The sequence below is a fragment of the Bubalus bubalis genome, chromosome 4 (genome assembly GCF_019923935.1).
Source record: "Bubalus bubalis isolate 160015118507 breed Murrah chromosome 4, NDDB_SH_1, whole genome shotgun sequence".
Lineage (NCBI taxonomy): Eukaryota > Metazoa > Chordata > Mammalia > Artiodactyla > Bovidae > Bubalus > Bubalus bubalis.
This window is the reverse complement of record NC_059160.1, coordinates 86,492,975-86,511,446: the sequence shown is the minus strand read 5'-3', so window position 1 is coordinate 86,511,446 and position 18,472 is coordinate 86,492,975. Positions and strand designations below refer to the sequence as shown.

General features: G+C 42.3%; 1 long non-coding RNA gene across 2 annotated transcripts in view; it reads left to right on the top strand.

Annotated features, from left to right (window-relative positions):
- LOC112584584 overlaps window positions 1–18,132 on the top strand; it is a 69,940-nt gene extending 51,808 nt beyond the window's left edge. Inside the window, exons 2-3 of one of the 2 annotated variants that reach the window (XR_006550568.2) lie at window positions 15,012–16,437; window positions 17,556–18,132. This is a non-coding gene — a long non-coding RNA (uncharacterized LOC112584584). Of the gene's footprint in view, window positions 1–15,011; window positions 16,438–17,555 lie in introns of those variants that run through there. The other variant, XR_006550569.1, reaches the window with a different exon arrangement.
- The last annotated feature ends 340 nt before the right edge of the window (window positions 18,133–18,472 follow it).

The window sequence follows — 18,472 nt, the reverse complement described above, 5'->3', positions numbered from 1 at the left end:
GCAACAGAGTGCATGGATAATGTCTCCCACAAACTGCTTAGTTCCACAGCACTTTCTAGTGTTCCAGGTATCATTTGTTAAACATATTTTTAGAATCTATTCCACCCAAGGTCAGAAGTTACAGATAAAGCAGAGCAAGTCAGAACTGACTGCCAAAATGGATGTGGCCTGGAGCCCTGGGTTTCCCAATGGGAGGGAATTGGGAAGGAGGCTTATTGGAGGCCATCGCATGTTTTCTGGAAGTTTCATCCAGGATGAGACTTGAAAGGCAGTAAGAATTTTCCAAATGAAGGAAGAGCATGCGGGGGCGAGGAGCAGTGTTGGGGAACAGGAGAGAACAGGAGAAACAACATCTCTGGCAGCAGAGGCGGAAGAGGCCCAGCTGGAATTTAGGCAGGGGCCCACACGGGCCTTCACCTTGACCTGGGTGCCCAGTGTGAGGGCAGGCAGTGACCATCTGCAGGCGACAGCCGTGCTGTGACATTAAAGATGCTGATAGGAAGTACTCTGAGGCTCCTGAACTGTGTGACCCAGACTCTGCCCCACCTTCCTGGCCACTTCTCACCCAGAAACCGGAAGCAGAATTCTACTCAGCACTCTGTAACTCTTATCAGCCTGTGTAGTCTGCACATTTATGTGGGGTCCCTGCAGAGGAAGGGGGCAGGGGGAGAGCAGGGCTCTCCTGCCTGTTGCCTGCAAGCCTGCATGCGGAAAGCATGCATCACGAGGTGAGCAGTTTGGGAGAGGTCCTGTGAACAGTCACAGCAAACCTGGAACCAGGCGCTGCCCTAAGCCTTTTACACGTTTGGGGATTATCTCTTTTAATTCTTATAGCCCCTATGAGCCTGCCTGTGTGTTTTTTTCTTTAGTTTCCCCCCCACTATGATTCCTGTTCTACAGATGAGGGAAACTGAAGCACAAAGTGGCTGAGTAATTTGTCTGAGGTCACACAGCTAGTTCTTAAAGAGAAGCCCTGGAACCCAGACAGCCCAGCTCCAGCCTGAGTTCTTAGGCCCTGACTTCCATGGCCCTTACTCCAGCACAAGGGAGAGCACCACAAGCCCCCCATTCCTCCAGGAGCTGGGGCATGGAATAAACACCTACTGAGAGCACAGGGCGGAGAAGGCAATGGCACCCCCCTCCAGTACTCTTGCCTGGAAAATCCCATGGGCGGAAGAGCCTGGTGAGCTGCAGTCCATGGGGTCGCTAAGAGTCGGACACGACTGAGCGACTTCACTTTCACTTTTGACTTTTCACTTTCATGCATTGGAGAAGGAAATGGCAACCCACTCCAGTGTTCTTGCTTGGAGACTCCCAGGAATGAGGGAGCCTGGTGGGTTGCCCTCTATGGGGTCGCACAGAGTTGGACAGGACTGAGGCAACTTAGCAGCAGCAACAGACAGCACAGGGGCTTGACTAGAAATAAGAATCACATGGGTGCAGCTCACAAAACAGACTTCAGAGAGGCCTAGTCGATAGCATGTATACAAAACAGAACTGATTCTGCCTAGGAGAAATGGCTGCTTCATTTAAATTATCTCATTGCTGTCTCACCACTGGGTTAGGGAGATAGAATCTCCTCATCTGATTCAAGAGGAAACTGAGGTGAAGATGGTTGTGTAACCAGGTCCAGATGGTGAAGCCGAGTTCTTTTCCTATTCAGTGAAGCCTCCTCAAAATTCAGAGCTTTGTCCTCACTCCTAAAAGTTGGCATCCATTTCAAGTAACTTCTCTTTGACGTAGAGAGTAAGGGGAAGTGTTTTCATTCAGGCAGTTAGCAGATTCGCTTCCTAAACTCTGCAACAGGAAGCTGATGCAAACACACCAAAACATCCTGCTCACGGCAGCCTGGCTGTTTAGAGAGACCTCTAGCTCCAGACTATTCCATCTGAGGCTGATGGGGACTCTGCTGAGGGCGCTGTAAGTAAAGGGGTGCCATGTTGGAGTTCTAGATCCCACTTAGCCAGAAGAGAAGGCATTTGAAGAACACTGCAAGTCAGGAGGGGATAAAGAGGAAACAGTGTAAGGAGGAGGGAGCTGTGGGTGGAGGTTGGTTATGGATCAGACATCACAGCACAATCCAAGCTTTGATCCTCCCATCAGGATCTTCCTTCAACAGTAAAGGCTGCCCAGCCCATGCTGGTCAACCCAAGGTCTGCATGGGCTGCAAAGTATCTTCCTGGCAAGGAAAAAAGAACTGTTGAGCCAGGGCTTATAGCCAAGATTTCAGGAGAGGAAGCTACATTTTAGCTCTGAAGTACAAGATGCATTGCTTCGAAGAACAGGGAGAAAAATGAGAAGTATAACTTTGTTTTTAAGCGTAGAAGTAAAACTTTGTTCCAGTTCTATAATAACAGCTTCCTTCCTCCCTCCTTCAATTCCCCAACCCTGTGAGACAAGAACAATTGTACTAATGAAATCCGCAGTTGCAGAACCTGAAGATCAGTTTATATTGGGTTTTACTCTTTGGGGAAGATAAAAGGGGCAAGGTGTTAGACTTTCCAATGAGTAGAAAACAAAGAGGCAAACACAAATAACCTAGCATTTGGGTATCAAGGGCAGCAATGATTCAAGTAAGAGTATAGCAAAGGAACTGTGTGGCTGAGTCAGAACCATGGTGACTTGTGTGAAAAACAAAGGGAAGTGAGTCCTGTCCCTTCTGGCCGAGACGTGCAGGCAGCATGCCTGAAGCCTGGGGGCAGCCGGCTTTCCCTTGGGGCTGCTTGAGGGATTAGGTAAATATAAACCTCTTCAAATAACCCAAGATGTAAGAAATTGAAAGCATAGCAAGCTGGAGTAGTCATCAGAGGATATATTTAGGAGAGCTTATTTTGCAAGCTAGAATTACAGAACAACATGATGCAGTCAATTAAAAGTATTAAAGGGTGAAGTTGCTATGACTGGGAGAGAGTTGCCATCTATGACAAAGCACCAGAAGGGACCACCGTTCTCCAAAGATCAGGCAATCAACTGGCTCATTCTCCCTTGCCCCAACAGCCAGTTTCTACATCAAGACTAGTTCAAGATTTCAACAAAAGGAAGTGGTTTACAAAAGAATCAGCAGGAACCCAGAAATGTTTAATTAAAAAAAATAATAACCACACAAATAAAAACTTTCTCTGTATACCATTTAGGTTACACACGTTTTCTAAGTAGCAAAGGGTAGGAACTTTAAAAACAGACACTGCTACAAAATTTCACTATATTCACAGAATTCTGTATAGCCCTTTCAGTTCAGTTTAGTCGCTCAGTCATGTCCGACTCTTTGCGACCCCATGAATCACACCACGCCAGGCCTCCCTGTCCATCACCAACTCCCAGAGTTCACTCAGACTCATGTCCCATCGAGTCAGTGATGCCATCCAGCCATCTCATCCTCTGTCGTCCCCTTCTCCTCCTGCCCCCAATCCCTCCCAGAATCAGAGTCTTTTCCAATGAATCAACTCTTTGCATGAGGTGGCCAAAGTACTGGAGTTTCAGCTTTAGCATCAGTCCTTCCAAAGAAATCCCAGGGCTGATCTCCTTCAGAATGGACTGGTTGGATCTCCTTGCAGTTCAAGGGACTCTCAAGAGTCTTCTCCAACACCACAGTTCAAAAGCATCAATTCTTTAGCGTTCAGCCTTCTTCACAGTCCGACTCTCACATCCATACATGACCACTGGAAAAACCATAGCCTTGACTAGACAGACCTTTGTTGGCAAAGTAATGTCTCTGCTTTTGAATATGCTGTGTAGGTTGGTCATAACTTTTCTTCCAAGGAGGAAGCGTCTTTTAATTTCATGGCTGCAGTCACCATCTGCAGTGATTTTGGAGCCCCAAAAAATAAAGTCTGACACTGTTTCCACTGTTTCCCCATCTATTTCCCATGAAATGATGGGACCAGATGCCATGATCTTCGTTTTCTCAATGTTGTGTTTTAAGCCAACTTTTTCATTCTCCACTTTCACCTTTTTTTTTAGTTTTTTTAGTTTCTCTTCACTTTCTGCCATAAGGGTGGTGTCATCTGCATATCTGAGGTTATTGATATTTCTCCCGGCAATCTTGATTCCAGCCTGTACTTCTTCCAGCCCAGCATTTCTCATGATGTCCTCTGCATATAAGTTAAATAAGCAGGGTGACAACATACAGCCTTGACACACTCCTTTTCCTTTAGGTACTGTCATATCCCTTGCCTTGGTGGAGCCTCTTAATTCCCTACTTAGGTAGAACAAGAATTATGGTCATTTTACAGATGAAGAAACTGTAGCTCTGGAAGGTTAAATATATTGATATGGTCACACAGCTAACAGGGCAGGACTGAGATATGAACCCTGTCTGCATCACGCTTTTTTTCCATAGGTTCCTCAAAAAATAAAATCTGAGATCAGCTAATATGTCATCAGTGTTTATCATGTGCCAGACACATGCTAAATTATTTATATTTATTATTTCATTTAATCCTCAACCACTCTCCTCAGTTGACCAATGAGGAAATAGAAGCACCGAGAAGTGAAACAACTTGCTCAAGGTCACGCAGCTAGTAGGTGGCAGATTCAAAGCCCCAAGAGGGGCCACATTTTAAAGTGGTCATGTGGTGCAATTACACATAAATAATTATTCTATGGTCTTTTTTTCATGCTTATTGAAATATTATCACTTTATGTGATTTTTCTGCTTTAATTTTCACAAAAACACTTTAAGATATGTAATATTGTTCTTCTGGATCCAACATTTAAAAAGCTCTGTATCTTTTAAAACGTTACAGAAGCTGAGGGCTTTTGCCTATGTTTCATCCTCTCTAAAATGAGAACGTGAATAGTTATCATTAAGATTAAACTAGTTTATTCATGGAAAACACTTGTAATTAGCACCAAGTGGTGCCCATGGCAGGCTTCTGCTTGTATAAACTATTTTCATTATTGCCCATGGCCTACCTTCCCCAGTATGGCTAAGAACTGGAGTTGTAGAAATCCACTTACTACCATTAAGGCAGATGCATATGTCTCGCCAGCATTCAGGATGTGCTTTAAAATAAATTGGAATAAATGATCAAAAGTTCAAACAAGAAAGTGAATGACTGATAACAAAATTACAAAGTTCAAAATGATCTGCAGGACCTGGAAATAAATGCCTCCAAAGAGGAGTAAAATGGAAACCACATATTTTTTTTTAACTTTCCAAGAAATACATTTCACTTAATCCACTGTGAACCACATTTCTGTTAAAATGAAATGATTATTTTCCAAAAATAAGTAGTATGAAGTCACATAAAAAGCTAATGAAGTCCACGTCCAACTATAAGAGAGCCTTACTGAGATCTCACTTAAAATTGAGGAAGGAAATCCGTGGTCAGGTTTTTATTTCATCTTTAATTTCCCACGGTTTTCAAAGAGCCATATTACAACTCTCTCTCAAACATTTGCAAGGAAGTATTGTGATTGTGAAAATAGATACTCCGAATACCTAAGCTAAATATTGACATTCTGCCTTTTTTAGTTAAACAATTGACTTTGTTCTTTAGCATTTAGGTCAAAATATTTAAATGCTGTAAAACATCAATAACAAGAGGATATGGTTTTTCACCAGATAGTCTAAACTTACTGGTTTTAGCAAAAGCTTCACAAGAAGGAATTGGGCACTTAAAATAATGTTAACTTGCATACACCCTGGAAATAAGGAAAAAACGGGGGGGGGGGAGGTGTCAGTCATTTATTCTTTTTGGCACAACACCACATTTCTTCCACTTCCTTATCTTTATGGAGTTAAGACTTGCTGAGCATTTACACCTACCTACATCATCGCAACAATAGCTTCAATTTTCTGACTTTACATAGGATTTACTTCAAAGTAGTTCTTGGATTGACATGCCTTGGTTTATTTATTTTCAGAGCATGTCTGTCCATAATAGGTATGGGACTAGCATCTTATCTTTATCCTACAAAATTAAAACTGGAGGTACTAGGGGATGAAGGGACCTGCCCCCAAAAGACCAACTATTATTAGGAAACTTGCCTTATAACTCACATCTTCTTTAATATAGTAGGGTGTTTTCCCACTGGATTGTTTTTCCTTCACATAAGGGAGCAGCCAGGTTGATAACTGGGCAGGACAGGCTACCTGGGCAAATTCCAAGAACATTTTTGGAGGATAGGTTAATATGACCCAGCAGTGGCTCTGAGGCTGGAAAGAAAACGTGAGGCTCAGAGAACTGTGTATGTTTTGTGATACTCAGTGAGCTACATGTAACTACTGGTAACAAGACAGTCAAATCAAGCTGTGTAAGAGAAGTTGAGAAACAGAGGTGTTTTCTAACAAACTTCTATCCTTGTTAGTTTCGTTTGAGACTTCCGCTCAGGCCCTGTGTTTTGTGTGTGCCTCGTGCCTGCCCAGCCCGAGTTCTCCTCTGTGTTATTGGAGCTGCTGTTATTGGTGTTGCAGGAGCTGGAAAGCCAGCTTCTGCTGCAGCCAGCTCGGGGCAAGAGGTTTTATGCGAGGAGACTACAGAGCGGAATGTCCGACTGCACCAAACCAGTCACATTGATGACACTGGAATGGCACGTTCTTCAAGAAGGAAGCCATTCAGGCACCCTTTGCTGCAAAAGCCACAAGGAAACATTTGGATTCCCCAGTCATTTCTCTCAAACCTGACTTGAGCTGCCAGGACTGAGTCACTTTCTTTCCACTGTGGCTCACATTACAGGTGGCAGGTTCCACCTGTTTCAATATTTGAATGATGACAAAAGTGACCCTTGAGGGCTGAGTGACGTGGGCAGCTGAGCAGGCTTCCACACCAATTGTGGGAGAAACCAAGATAACCTGCCCTCTATAAAAGGGATTACAAAGACAAATAAGGCCAAAAGAGGGTGTTCCGAGAGGCTCTTTTGTCTAAAGCTCTTTCTGAGGGTTAACAAGTATTGGAGGGATCAGTTTAAACAGTAGCAGGAGAGGGCATAAGCTTAAGTTACAGCAGAGAGAATGAAGGTCAGATATATTAAGGACCTTCTGAACACGAGAAAGCTAACATGGGAGGAGAAAGAATAGACCACGCAGATCTCTGAAGTAAGATCTGTCACGAGTCTTTCTCAAACTAGGATTTTCGACAAGGAAATAGGTTTCTGCCCAGTGAGGCACCTTGAGAAGAGAAGATTCAAAATCCGTCCTTGCAATTTTGAAACACTCTTCCCCTGAATCCCTCCATGCTTGCCCTCCTGTGCAAACCCCACCATTGTCTGTTTTGTGTGTTAATTGCTATAGTACTGAATATAATGCCAGGAGCAGATTTCTCACAGCTCTGCTCTTCACCTTCTCCAAAGCACTACCCCTTTCCAACCATCTCTCATGAGAGGATGAAGTGATTAATTAATAATGATTTAAGCAATGAGGAGAATTTCACCAGTTCTCCTCCATCTTAATCTTGCCAATGCAAGAAGTGGCAGCCAGCTGTCACAGAAACAGGGGACAAGGTTAAGGGGTGGAAGAGTAAACAAGCGCTTTAAAGAGAAGCTCAAAAGATCAGGGGGTTTTGTTTTGCTTTTGCCACTCAATGTTCTGTGCAGCTTTGTGTTCGTAACTCCACTGCTCTCTGCCTGCTTCCCTCATAAAACCTGCCCATGTCTTCTCCTGATGCTATCTAAATAACAAAGAATCCAGCAATCAATACATAGTCTTTCTTCCTCTTGTATCTGGTCACTCACACTAAAGGTTTTTGGAAGATATAAATTTCCATCATCAGAATCTCAGAAAATGACCATGAGTTGGACAAAGCTGGCCCTTTTAGTTCAGTTCAGTCGCTCAGTTATGTCCGACTCTTTGCGACCCCATGAATCGCAGCACACCAGGCCTCCCTGTCCATCACCAACTCCCAGAGTTCACTCAGAGTCAGTAATGCCATCCAGCCATCTCATCCTCTGTCGTCCCCTTCTCCTCCTGCCCCCAGTCCCTCCCAGAGTCAGAGTCTTTTCCAATGAGTCAACTCTTCGCATGAGGTGGCCAAAGTACTGGAATTTCAGCTTTAGCATCAGTCCTTCCAATGAACACCCAGGACTGATCTCATTTAGAATGGACTGCTTGGATTTCCTTGCAGTCCAAGGGACTCTCGAGAGTCTTCAACACCACAGTTCAAAAGCATCAATTCTCCTGTGCTCAGCCTTCTTCACAGTCCAACTCTCACATCCATATATGACTACTGGAAAAACCATAGCCTTGACTAGACAGACCTTTGTTGGCAAAATAATGTCTCTGCTTTTGAATATGCTATCTAGGTTGGTCATAACTTTCCTTCCAAGGAGTAAGCGTCTTTTAATTTCATGGCTGCAATAACCATCTGCAGTGATTTTGGAGCCCAAAAAAATAAAATCTGACACTGTTTACCAGTGCTTATATGATGTGAATAATATTTCTCTCTCTCTGAAGTCTATAGTTTCTCACTAAAAGAATTTATAGAACAAGAATAATTTTGTGATTAAAGATTATTTTAATTTAGAAATTGTTAGTGAATTCAATTATAATAAAGACATGGGGATAATTGTATTTCATGTCTGGAAAATTAATATATATTTTATGCCTTTCTTTAACTGCTACTAGCACTGATATTTTCAGGATTAAAACATCTGTAGTTAAACCATAACAACTCAGCATTTCCCACTGAGGAAGATGCTATGGCTGGGTTTTCATTAGATGATGTTTATCGATTTTTTATCAAAGAAGATCATGGGATCCAGGCCCATCACTTCATGGCAAATAATGGGGAAACAATGGAAGCAGTGACAGACTTTATTTTCTTGGGCTCCAAAATCACTGCAATTTTGACTGCAGCCACAAAATTAAAAGACACTTGCTCCTGGGAAGAAAAGCCAACCTAGGCAGCATATTAATTAGCAGAGACATTACTTTGCCCACAAAGGTCTGTATAGTCAAAGCTATGGTTTTTCCAGTAGTCATGTATGGATGTAAGAGTTGGACCATAAAGAGGCTGAGCACCGAAGAATTGATGTTTTTGAACTGTGGTGTTGGAGAAGACTTTTGAGAGTCCCTTGGGCTGCAAGGAGATCAAACCAGTCAATCCTAAAGGAAATCAATCTCGAATATTCATTAGAAGGACTAATGCTGAAGCTGAACCTCCAATACTTTGATCACCTGATGCGAACAGCTGACTCATTAGAAAAGACCCTGATGCTGGGAAAGATTGAGAGCAGGAGGAGAAGGGGATGACAGAGGATGAGATGGTTGGATAGCATCACTGACTCAATGGACATGAGTTTGAGCAAGCCCCGGGAGATGGTGAAGGACAAGGAAGCCTGGCGTGCTGTAGTCCATAGGGTCACAAAGAGTCAGACATGACTGAGCGACTGAACAACAATGGACTTTTTATAATCATTAAGCCTCATCACATAACTAGATTTTCATCTTCTATGAAACTTTAAGGATCAAAACAAATATATTAAGCAAGAAAGGATGGATGTGTTGCTGTATCTCCTCATCAAATGGGAAAAATAGCATAGGAAAACAGCCAGGTTTACCAAAAATCACAAACACAGATCATCGAGATAAAAAGAGAGAGCAAAATTCCTGAATCCCAGGCAAGGACAGATGACTCTGTGTCTTACATGTGCCCAAAGGGATGTGCAGCTGACACAGTTTGTCCCTCAACCCCCTTGTGATTTACAGGTAACACCCAGGCCCACAGAGTTGAAGTCACGTAGCTAGAAAGAGAGGCCTCTTTCCCACCTAGACACTGTTCTGTTCATCTCTTGTTCCATCCCAGAGCAACTGGAACAGACTGCCTCATTCCTTCAGCCAACATGTACTGAGAACCTAGCAGGCAAAGCCCAGGAGGAATGGCCAAATCTCATCTGCTAAAACACATTCCTTGCTCCCCTCAATGGAAAAATAAAAAAAGAGAGAGATCAAAAGTCAAAATGTACAGGGTCCTAGGTAAGGACAAGGTTTGGACGGGCTTTAAGGTTAGACAGACCTGGATACATAATCTGACTACACTTTGCTAACGTGTAACCTTGGGCTTCTACATCCTCTTCTGTACAACTGTGAAAATTCCTCAGAGGTGGTTTATGAGGATTAAATGAGATAGCACTTTACTGCTACTGCTAAGTCACTTCAGTCGTGTCCGACTCTGTGCGACCCCATAGAGGGCAGCCCACCAGGCTCCCCCATCCCTGGGATTCTCCAGGCAAGAACATTGGAGTGGGTTGCCATTGCCTTCTCCAATGCATGAATGCGAAAAGGGAAAGTGAATTCGCTCAGTCGTGTCCGACTCTTAGCGACCCCATGGACTGTAGCCTACCAGGCTCTTCCGCCCATGGGATTTTCCAGGCAAGAGTACTGGAGTGGGGTGCCATTGCCTTAAAATAATAATAATAACATAGTGTCTGGACATAGTAAGGGACTGAGTAAGTGTAAGCAGTCAGCATTACATCCACTCAGATTACATCAGGCTGGGAGTGAGAAAAGTATCAATACTTCTGCCGCTTTTTCTTTCTTCTCCCATCAGATGGCTTCAGGGCACGCACCTCATGCCATCTGCACCACATCAATATGAGAGTTATGGGTAACTTACAGGTGGCCTTGCAAGGCCACTTTTAGTGGACTCTGTCTGCAAGGTTTCCTAACTCTGTGTGTCTGCGTGTGAGAGAGAGAGAGAGAGGCTTTCTCGCTAAACCATGGCTTTTAAATTCCTTAGAGTCTATGAGTCATCCACCTGTCCAAACTTGTACATCTTCTGCAAGTAAAACTTCAGAACCTTGCCTAATAAGTTTTTGGTTAATAGATACCAGATTAAGATGAGAATTACTAAACTGAAAAGCAAAAAGAAGTGTACTGAGAGTTTCCCCCAATACACCCTGTATGCATTGTCTCTGTAATTCCTTTAATCCATAACCATGCAAGGCACTCCATGAAAAGAGACACGGGATCCTCTGAGTTCCCCTGGAGGACTTAGGATAAGTGCTGGTAAACACGAAGTGACAGGCATGGAGATGCCCAGGCAGTCGGGGCTATATAAAGACAGGCGCGTCAGTGCTCAGAAGGGCGAACATCTATAAGACACAGGGGTTAGCAGGATAACGGTCAAGAGTGAAGCAAGACAACACCTGTTTGGAAAGACTTCAAGGAAAAGAGTTCTGAAGGGCAGTGGGGTGACAGGCAGACGTCAGGGTGGACAAGAGGGAGCAGAGCAGAGATGGCAGGAGATAACAGAAAAAGTGACCGCTGGAGAGCAGAGAGCAGAAGTGAATGGGTTTGCAAACTTCTCCAGGACCCCTTGACACCTGCATAGTCAGAGAGAACCAGAGAGTGGCGTATGGCAAATTAGAAGCATACAGAATTATGTTGTCCATTTTCCCCCTTCCCTGTTTGTTTGTATTAAATGTAGAATACAGACAAATGGTATTTAACTTTCTACTTACACTTACCATAGTGGGACTGTGAATGCCCCAAACCCAAAGTCATACAAACAACTTCAAAACCCCAGAAATGAATTATTAGCCTCACATGGATCACTGACAAATAGGAGGAACGTTAGAATTTCTTTTAACTACAGAACTACTTATAATTTAAAGAATAACAAACTTCCAGAAATGGTTTTGTTAACATGGCTTGCCATATATGATGGCAAGTTTTTAATGACTAGAAGGTTTACAGGTTTACTTTTTGAACAACAATATCTAATCCAGCAGTACTGTGTAGTCAGTGGAGACTTTTATAAAAATACTCGTTGACTAAGCTGGTCATGCCCTTGACTCAGGTCATAAGACTCACAGGCATATTCCTTGCAAGAAACTTTGACTAGATCCTCCACGAAGGCCCTGTGGGCCGTGTGGGTGACAATTTATATATTAATAGTAAAATAATATCTCCTTTAAGGAGCACATTCGAGGTGACAAACACTATTCTGGTGCCTTCCTCCTCATTATCTCCAATCCTTAATTAAGGAATCCCACCCTGTAATAAAGCAGATGTCTTTAGAGATGAGAAAACAGGGGCTTCGAAGGAGAGACCATGTTCCCAAGTTGCATAATTAATAAGTCATGGAAAGGAGACTACAGTCCAGCTCTCTTGAATTCCACAGCGAGGTTGGGGAAAGGAGAGGGTTGTCTTACCTAAGAATCAGATTACACGAAGAAATCTCTTAAACTTATGCTTTAAACTAAAAAAAGAAAAAGAAAACTATCTTTGTAGACCTGTAGATAGTTTTTCAAATAGAAAATTAAATGCCCAATAAATAAGCCCCAACAGTCACCACTGTAAGATTGAACTAGACTCTGAACCGCAACTAAGAGCCCTTCCCCCACCCATCCCCTGAGGAAAGGAGGTCAGATTTCTCCAGGCACCCCAAGGCCTCCATCCCATCAGCCTGCCAGCAGTTCTGCTCTCCAGGTCTGACACCAGGGGTTGAAAATAATTGCAGTCTGAGCTCTCACCTCATTGCCACTGGCAGCTAAAATCAGTCTTAGTAGTCAAGACAATCTCATAGGAAACAATCCATAATATCCTTGAGACATTTGCCTCTGAGAAAGATGGATTTGGTACAGTCGCCTCCGCGCCCACCCTGGGCCCCGCTCGGCTGGCAGGGGGAAGCGCCTGTGGGCGGAGAGGAGCCGCCAACCCCAACACCGGCCTGGCCTCCCGCTGGCTCCGCATCCTCGCCCCCAGGAGGGTGCCTGGCCCGCGCGCAGGAATAACAGCAGCCTCCACCGAGGCAGCAGCGGGGAAAAGCCAGTGTGTTCAAGTTGTTGTTTCTGGCTGGGTGAGCAAGTCTAGACCTCGGGAACTGGGAGGCCGCCTGGGGACTGGCAGAGGCCCGTGTGGAAACGGGGCTGCCTCTCCTGCGTCCTGCCTGACTTCCAAGGTGACGCCCACTGCTCCTGCACTCCCCATCTTCTTACCTGAACCCCAAAAAAACCAGTCACCACCTTGGGAATTCACTGTGACCGACACGCCCCGGGGCCGGCATTTCTAGCGCAATTGGACAATGCTAGCCATCCTACACTCTTTAAGAAGGTGTAGGTGAAGTGGCTGGGTGAAGTGCCAAGCTGTGACATTGTGACTTTATACTGTGAGACAGGAGATGGCCAGGACATACAGTACAGCCTAGACAAAACCAAAGTAACGCTGATCACAATAGGAAGAAATTAAAAATCTAGAAGAAAGGGGGGGTTAATATTTAACACTGCATCCTTCGTAAAGAAGCCACAGCTTCTGAATTCACATCACTTGTATTTTGCAACACAGAAAATGTTTATCCAGCTGCAAATGTATTTGGAACGCATATTATTCTACAGTCCCTCTTTCCAAAATTCTATTTTCAAAGCCCTTCTTCTATTACTTTTTTTTTTTGCTAGATCTTTTTAATATTGATAATCATCTTTTTGAATTTCTTCCTCTCTCCTAGTTTGAATCTCTAGGAAAAATAATAATAGTAGTTATAAAGTCAGATATAAAGGAAAGAATCAAAAAGAAAGAAGGCTTTAGATCTGAATTCTGATTTCAGAATTCCCTTTTGAAGCATGATTTCTTTCTAAGCTGCATTTATGAACGAACACGTGCTCCTCAGTGGCTTAATGATCCCTTAGGAAACATGCTGAATTTCAGGACCCACGCCCTTTCTCCTCCACTTGCATTGCTTTGGTTTAGTCCCGCCTTTACTTTTTGCCTCTCAGAGAGATTGGCACCCACTGCTTTCCAGTGCTCCAGGCTCACCCTGTCCATGCCACCCTATCCTACCGCTTTGATACCCAAGTAGCATCCTAAATTTTAAATCTCTTAGTGTTAGCCTTAAAACTTTTCACTGGCTATCCATGACTTAGAGCAGAGGTTCTTAATAGTTTGGGACATTTGATTAGAGTTTTGGTCACTCTTTAAAAGCAAATCACTCAGGATAAATAATAAATCCTGAGTTAAGAATTTCTTCCTTGGCCTAGAGCAGAAGTCACTAAAGGGGTGTGCGTGTACCCTGGGGATACATTAGTGTTCATGGTGGTACAAAGAAAACAGTTATTAACACTTTTATGTTTATACATTTTTTGTCTTTAACAAAACTAAAAGAATATAATTAGGAGGTCATTTCAATTTATACTAATACTGAATGTATGAAATGACACTGGCATTCTTGCCCTGTCTGGCTTTCACCTAACACATCTAAGGTTCTCTAAAAAGAAAGGAAATTCCACAAACAAGGGGTGATGCTGCATCCTCATTCATTCCTTCACCTTCACCTACGGTCATGATTTGCATTCTACAGATTGTAAGATGCCATGGATGGTTAGGTTATGAAAACTGAGTCCTTCATAAAGGAGATTCTTTGCAATTCTTTTACGTTAGATGAAAAATTTCACACCCATAGTTATTTTGTATCCAAATAATTAAAAAGAGTTATTCCACTGCAAGATGATTTGCATATTTTCCTTTTGCAAATGACAAGGATCCCAAGTTGTCAGACTTTTTCATGTGCGAACTAGTGGCTGCCAGAATTATGCAGATTTTTTCAGGAAAAGGAATATGCCTGGTCAATCTCTTTAAGGTAAAGATGGCCTTTTGATGGTGAATGAGAATGTAACTGCTTTTCTAAAATAATTTGCTATTTTGAAAATGGGTGTGGTAGGCAGTCTCTGAGGTTGCCCCTCCCCCTTCCCATCCCCTCTTTCTGGTGTTCATGCTCTTGTGTAACCCCTTTCCCTTTGAGTGTGGGCTGGACCTCAGGACTCACTTCCAAGGAAGAGAATATAGGAAGGTCAAGTTCATGCTCAGTTGCTCTGTGGTGTCCAACACTTTTGCAACCTTATGGACAATAGCCCACCAGGCTCCATGGGGTTTTCCAGGCAAGAATACTGGAACAGGTTGCCATTTCCTTCTCCAGGGGTCTTCCAAACCCAGGGATTGAACCCACATCTCCTGTGTCTCCTGCATTGCAGGTGGATTCTTTACTGCTGAACCATTAGGGAAGCCCAAAGCAAGGTTACCTCTGAGATTAAGTTACAAAAAGACTGTGATTTCTGTCTTATGCTTGCTCTCTTTACAGAAAAGCCAACTGGTAAGGAAGTACTCTCTCTGCAATAGCCATGAGGACTGTGAGGTCTGCCCACAGGCATGTGAGTGAACTTGGAAGCAGATTCGCCCCCAACCCAGCCTTGAGCTGCCTGGAGAACTGGCCACCACCCCAGTTGCAGCCTTGAGACAGAAGAACACAGCAAAACCACTCCTAGATTCCTGACCACAGAAACCATGAGATAATAAATGTCTGCTGTTTTAAGCCACTAGTTTTAGGGATACTTTGTTACACAGCAATAGATAACTCATGCAATTGGAGAAAATCGTATGAATGCATTTCATTAAATAAAAGAAGAAAAAAAAACTCCCATCTGCACATTAAAAAAAAAAAAATAGAAACAGAATTTGCTAGCCTATTTTTTTAATCCCAGATAAAATCATCAATGGATTTGAATCAACTGCTAAAAATACAGAAATACAACACCTTCTAAAGAGTTTTCAATAATGAATGCATGATTGACACCAGAGAAGATGAAGTTATTAATTAAACTTCAAGAAAGATCTGAATATAGTGCTCAAAGTAAATAGAGTCATGATTTGGTCAATCATGCTAACAAACACTCCTGTTGAAATTCTCTTTGCATAGTATCTTATTTTGATTAAAACTAGAAATTAAAATAAACTGAACTTAAAACCAGTCCTTCAAATTACCCTATCACAAGGTATCACACAAAAGTTTTCAAAAATATATAACATTTTCAAACACATTGCTCATACTAATATTTAATAATATTTTTGTGGGAGTAAAAATTTTAAATGTTGTCTATGCAATCTTATCTCTGTGTATTTTGTAAGAGATACAATAAACTAGTATGATGTACATGTACATAAACAATTAAATATCAATATAAATTATTAAATAACTACCTAGTTATTTAATAACTAGTTACCTAGTTGGAGAGGACAGGCTCAAGTTATTTTAACAATTGAAACAGTTTGTATATCCCTGACCTTGAAGGTAAGTCCGAATGCTTTCCCTGAGTTTGTATAGCTTCCACCTATCTTTCTAGCCCTGTACTTAGAGCCACTTGCAACTCGCAAGACACTCTTGAGTAGCTTAGAAGTGAATCCTCCCCCAGAAGCCTTTCTTCCAGCACCACCCCCACCTGGCCACTATGTCTACTAAGAGTTTCTACTCATATTTCAATGGTCAGCTTACTTGTCAGCTATTCCATGGCATTTCCTCTTCCCCTTCCCCTCCCTTCACCTCCCAAAATACATAGTACCTTTGTAATTTCTTTATTACAGGACTTACGCACTGTGATATACTTCAAGGATTTATTTTTCATCTACCCTTGTCAAACTGAGGGCGTCCTACAAAATTTTCTCAGTAAATGCATGTACAAATGAACTCAGTTTTCCAGATCATTTTCCTCCATGGTTCAAAGTCTAACAAGGTGAGAAGAGACTCTCCCTTCATCTTATCCTGGCCAACTATCTGGAAACTTTATTACCAAGATTCAGTTTAATAAACTTTTAAATATTTTTTCCAAAATATTTAAAAATTGATTTAAGGACCAGATCCAGCATTTGAGAGCAGCTTTCTTATAACATTGGGTAAGCCAGCATTGTCTGCCAGACTGCCTCAGGTTAAATCTACTTCTGCCACTTGGGCACATTAAATATCCTCATGGCACTCAATTTCCTCATCTAGTAAATGAGGAAAATAATCATTAATGCATATAGGTGTGGCACAGAGTAAAAGTTCAATAAGCGTTGGTTATTATCCTGTGCTTTTGATATTCAGCAAATGAGTAATAAGTGTTAACTAAGCTCCCAGAGTGGATCTCCTGTGTACCTACCCCGGTGAACAGACACATGCGTCCACAGAGAGAGGCATCTTAAGGACAGGGCTGTGTCTACTTCTATTTTCATTGTTGTAACCCCAGTGCCTGGCATAGAGTAGGAGCTCCATTAATGTTTATTGATTTATTTCAAAATTCTCCATACATTCCTGCCTTGTACAGATTTGAATTCGCATTGTGGTTCAGACCACCCTTTGGAAAGCATTCTCAGGGCGGCTATTGTCAGAAACAGGATGTGGGGAAACAGTTAACGAGGCTGATGTTGCAGGAAAAGCTGAGAAGGAGACATGGGAGGAAATTATGGTTCAAGAGGGTCCGAAAGTCTATCAGGAATGTAATGGGAAATGATTCACAAATGCAGTATTTACACACAAGTACAAAATGTTCCAGTGACTTCAAAAAGTAAAATGGCTTATTTTAAAACAAACAAACAACAACCTTGACAAATTCTAACAGAATAAAAACTGTTTAAAACTGAATCAGTGCTGTAGTCAGAATCCTTTCAGTTATAGGTGACTAATGCAAAGTTAACTGCTATAAGAAAGGAATTTTATGGGCTTGCATAAATAAGGGTAGAGGTTTGTCTCGGGGACATGTAAATTGTCGTCAGGTGGGTCTTTCATCTATTTATTCCTTTATGTATACATCCACATGTCCATCTCTCTGACTTCCGATCTATCTCCCTAGCTTTTGATTGTCTTTTGCTTCAGGCAGGGGTTCTCCATTTGGCAGAGAGAAAGAGGGGCAAAGCCACCAACAGCTCCAAGCGTACATCATCTCAGTTCATTAGCCAGAGATGGGAAGTTCCTCTTCCCTCCTGGGTCCATGTAGGGTGAGAAGCGTTGTTGGATAACCGGAACAGTATCTGTCTACCACCACCATGATGGAAAAACCACTCGAAATTCTACTACTTCAACACGCGAACCACTTGCCACCATCACGTTTCCTGGCCGTGCTAGTGAATGACTTTTATATAGTATCCTGGCACACATTTTTTCATTCGACATTTTGTCATAAGCATTTTACCTGTTGCTACATAGACTTTATAATGACCAGTTTTAAGGGACCATATAAGATTTAACTGTGATTAGTCATTATGCAATAATTTACTTAATCATTTCCTTAGTGATTTCTGCAATTTCCAGCTGCTGTTATAATTTAAAAATAATTATTCTCTTCCTACCTGTAGTTTGAAAATATGTGTTTCCTTAAGATACTTCCCAGAAATTGGATTAATGAGTGAAATGGTAAGAACAGTTACATAGGTCTAGTTCTTAAGATGTATAACCAAATGTATGTTAAAAAAAGTTGAACCAATTTTCAGTGTATCCAGTGATGTGTATATGCTACAGCACCACCATATGATACTGAGTATCATGTGCAGATAAACCTTCATGAAGTCATGATGCCTGAACATTCTCACCAGTTCACAGTGCTTTCATTAATAGCCTGACTCTCTTGAGGAAACATACATGAGATTACTTAGCCCAGTACATAGTACATAGGTAATAAAAGTTAGGCAAATCTGCAAAGGAATCTATTATGTTCCTACTTATGTTTCTAGGGAAGTCCACCCTTTGAAATTTGGGCTTTGCAAATTCAAAGTACAGCACAAAGATAAGCAAAA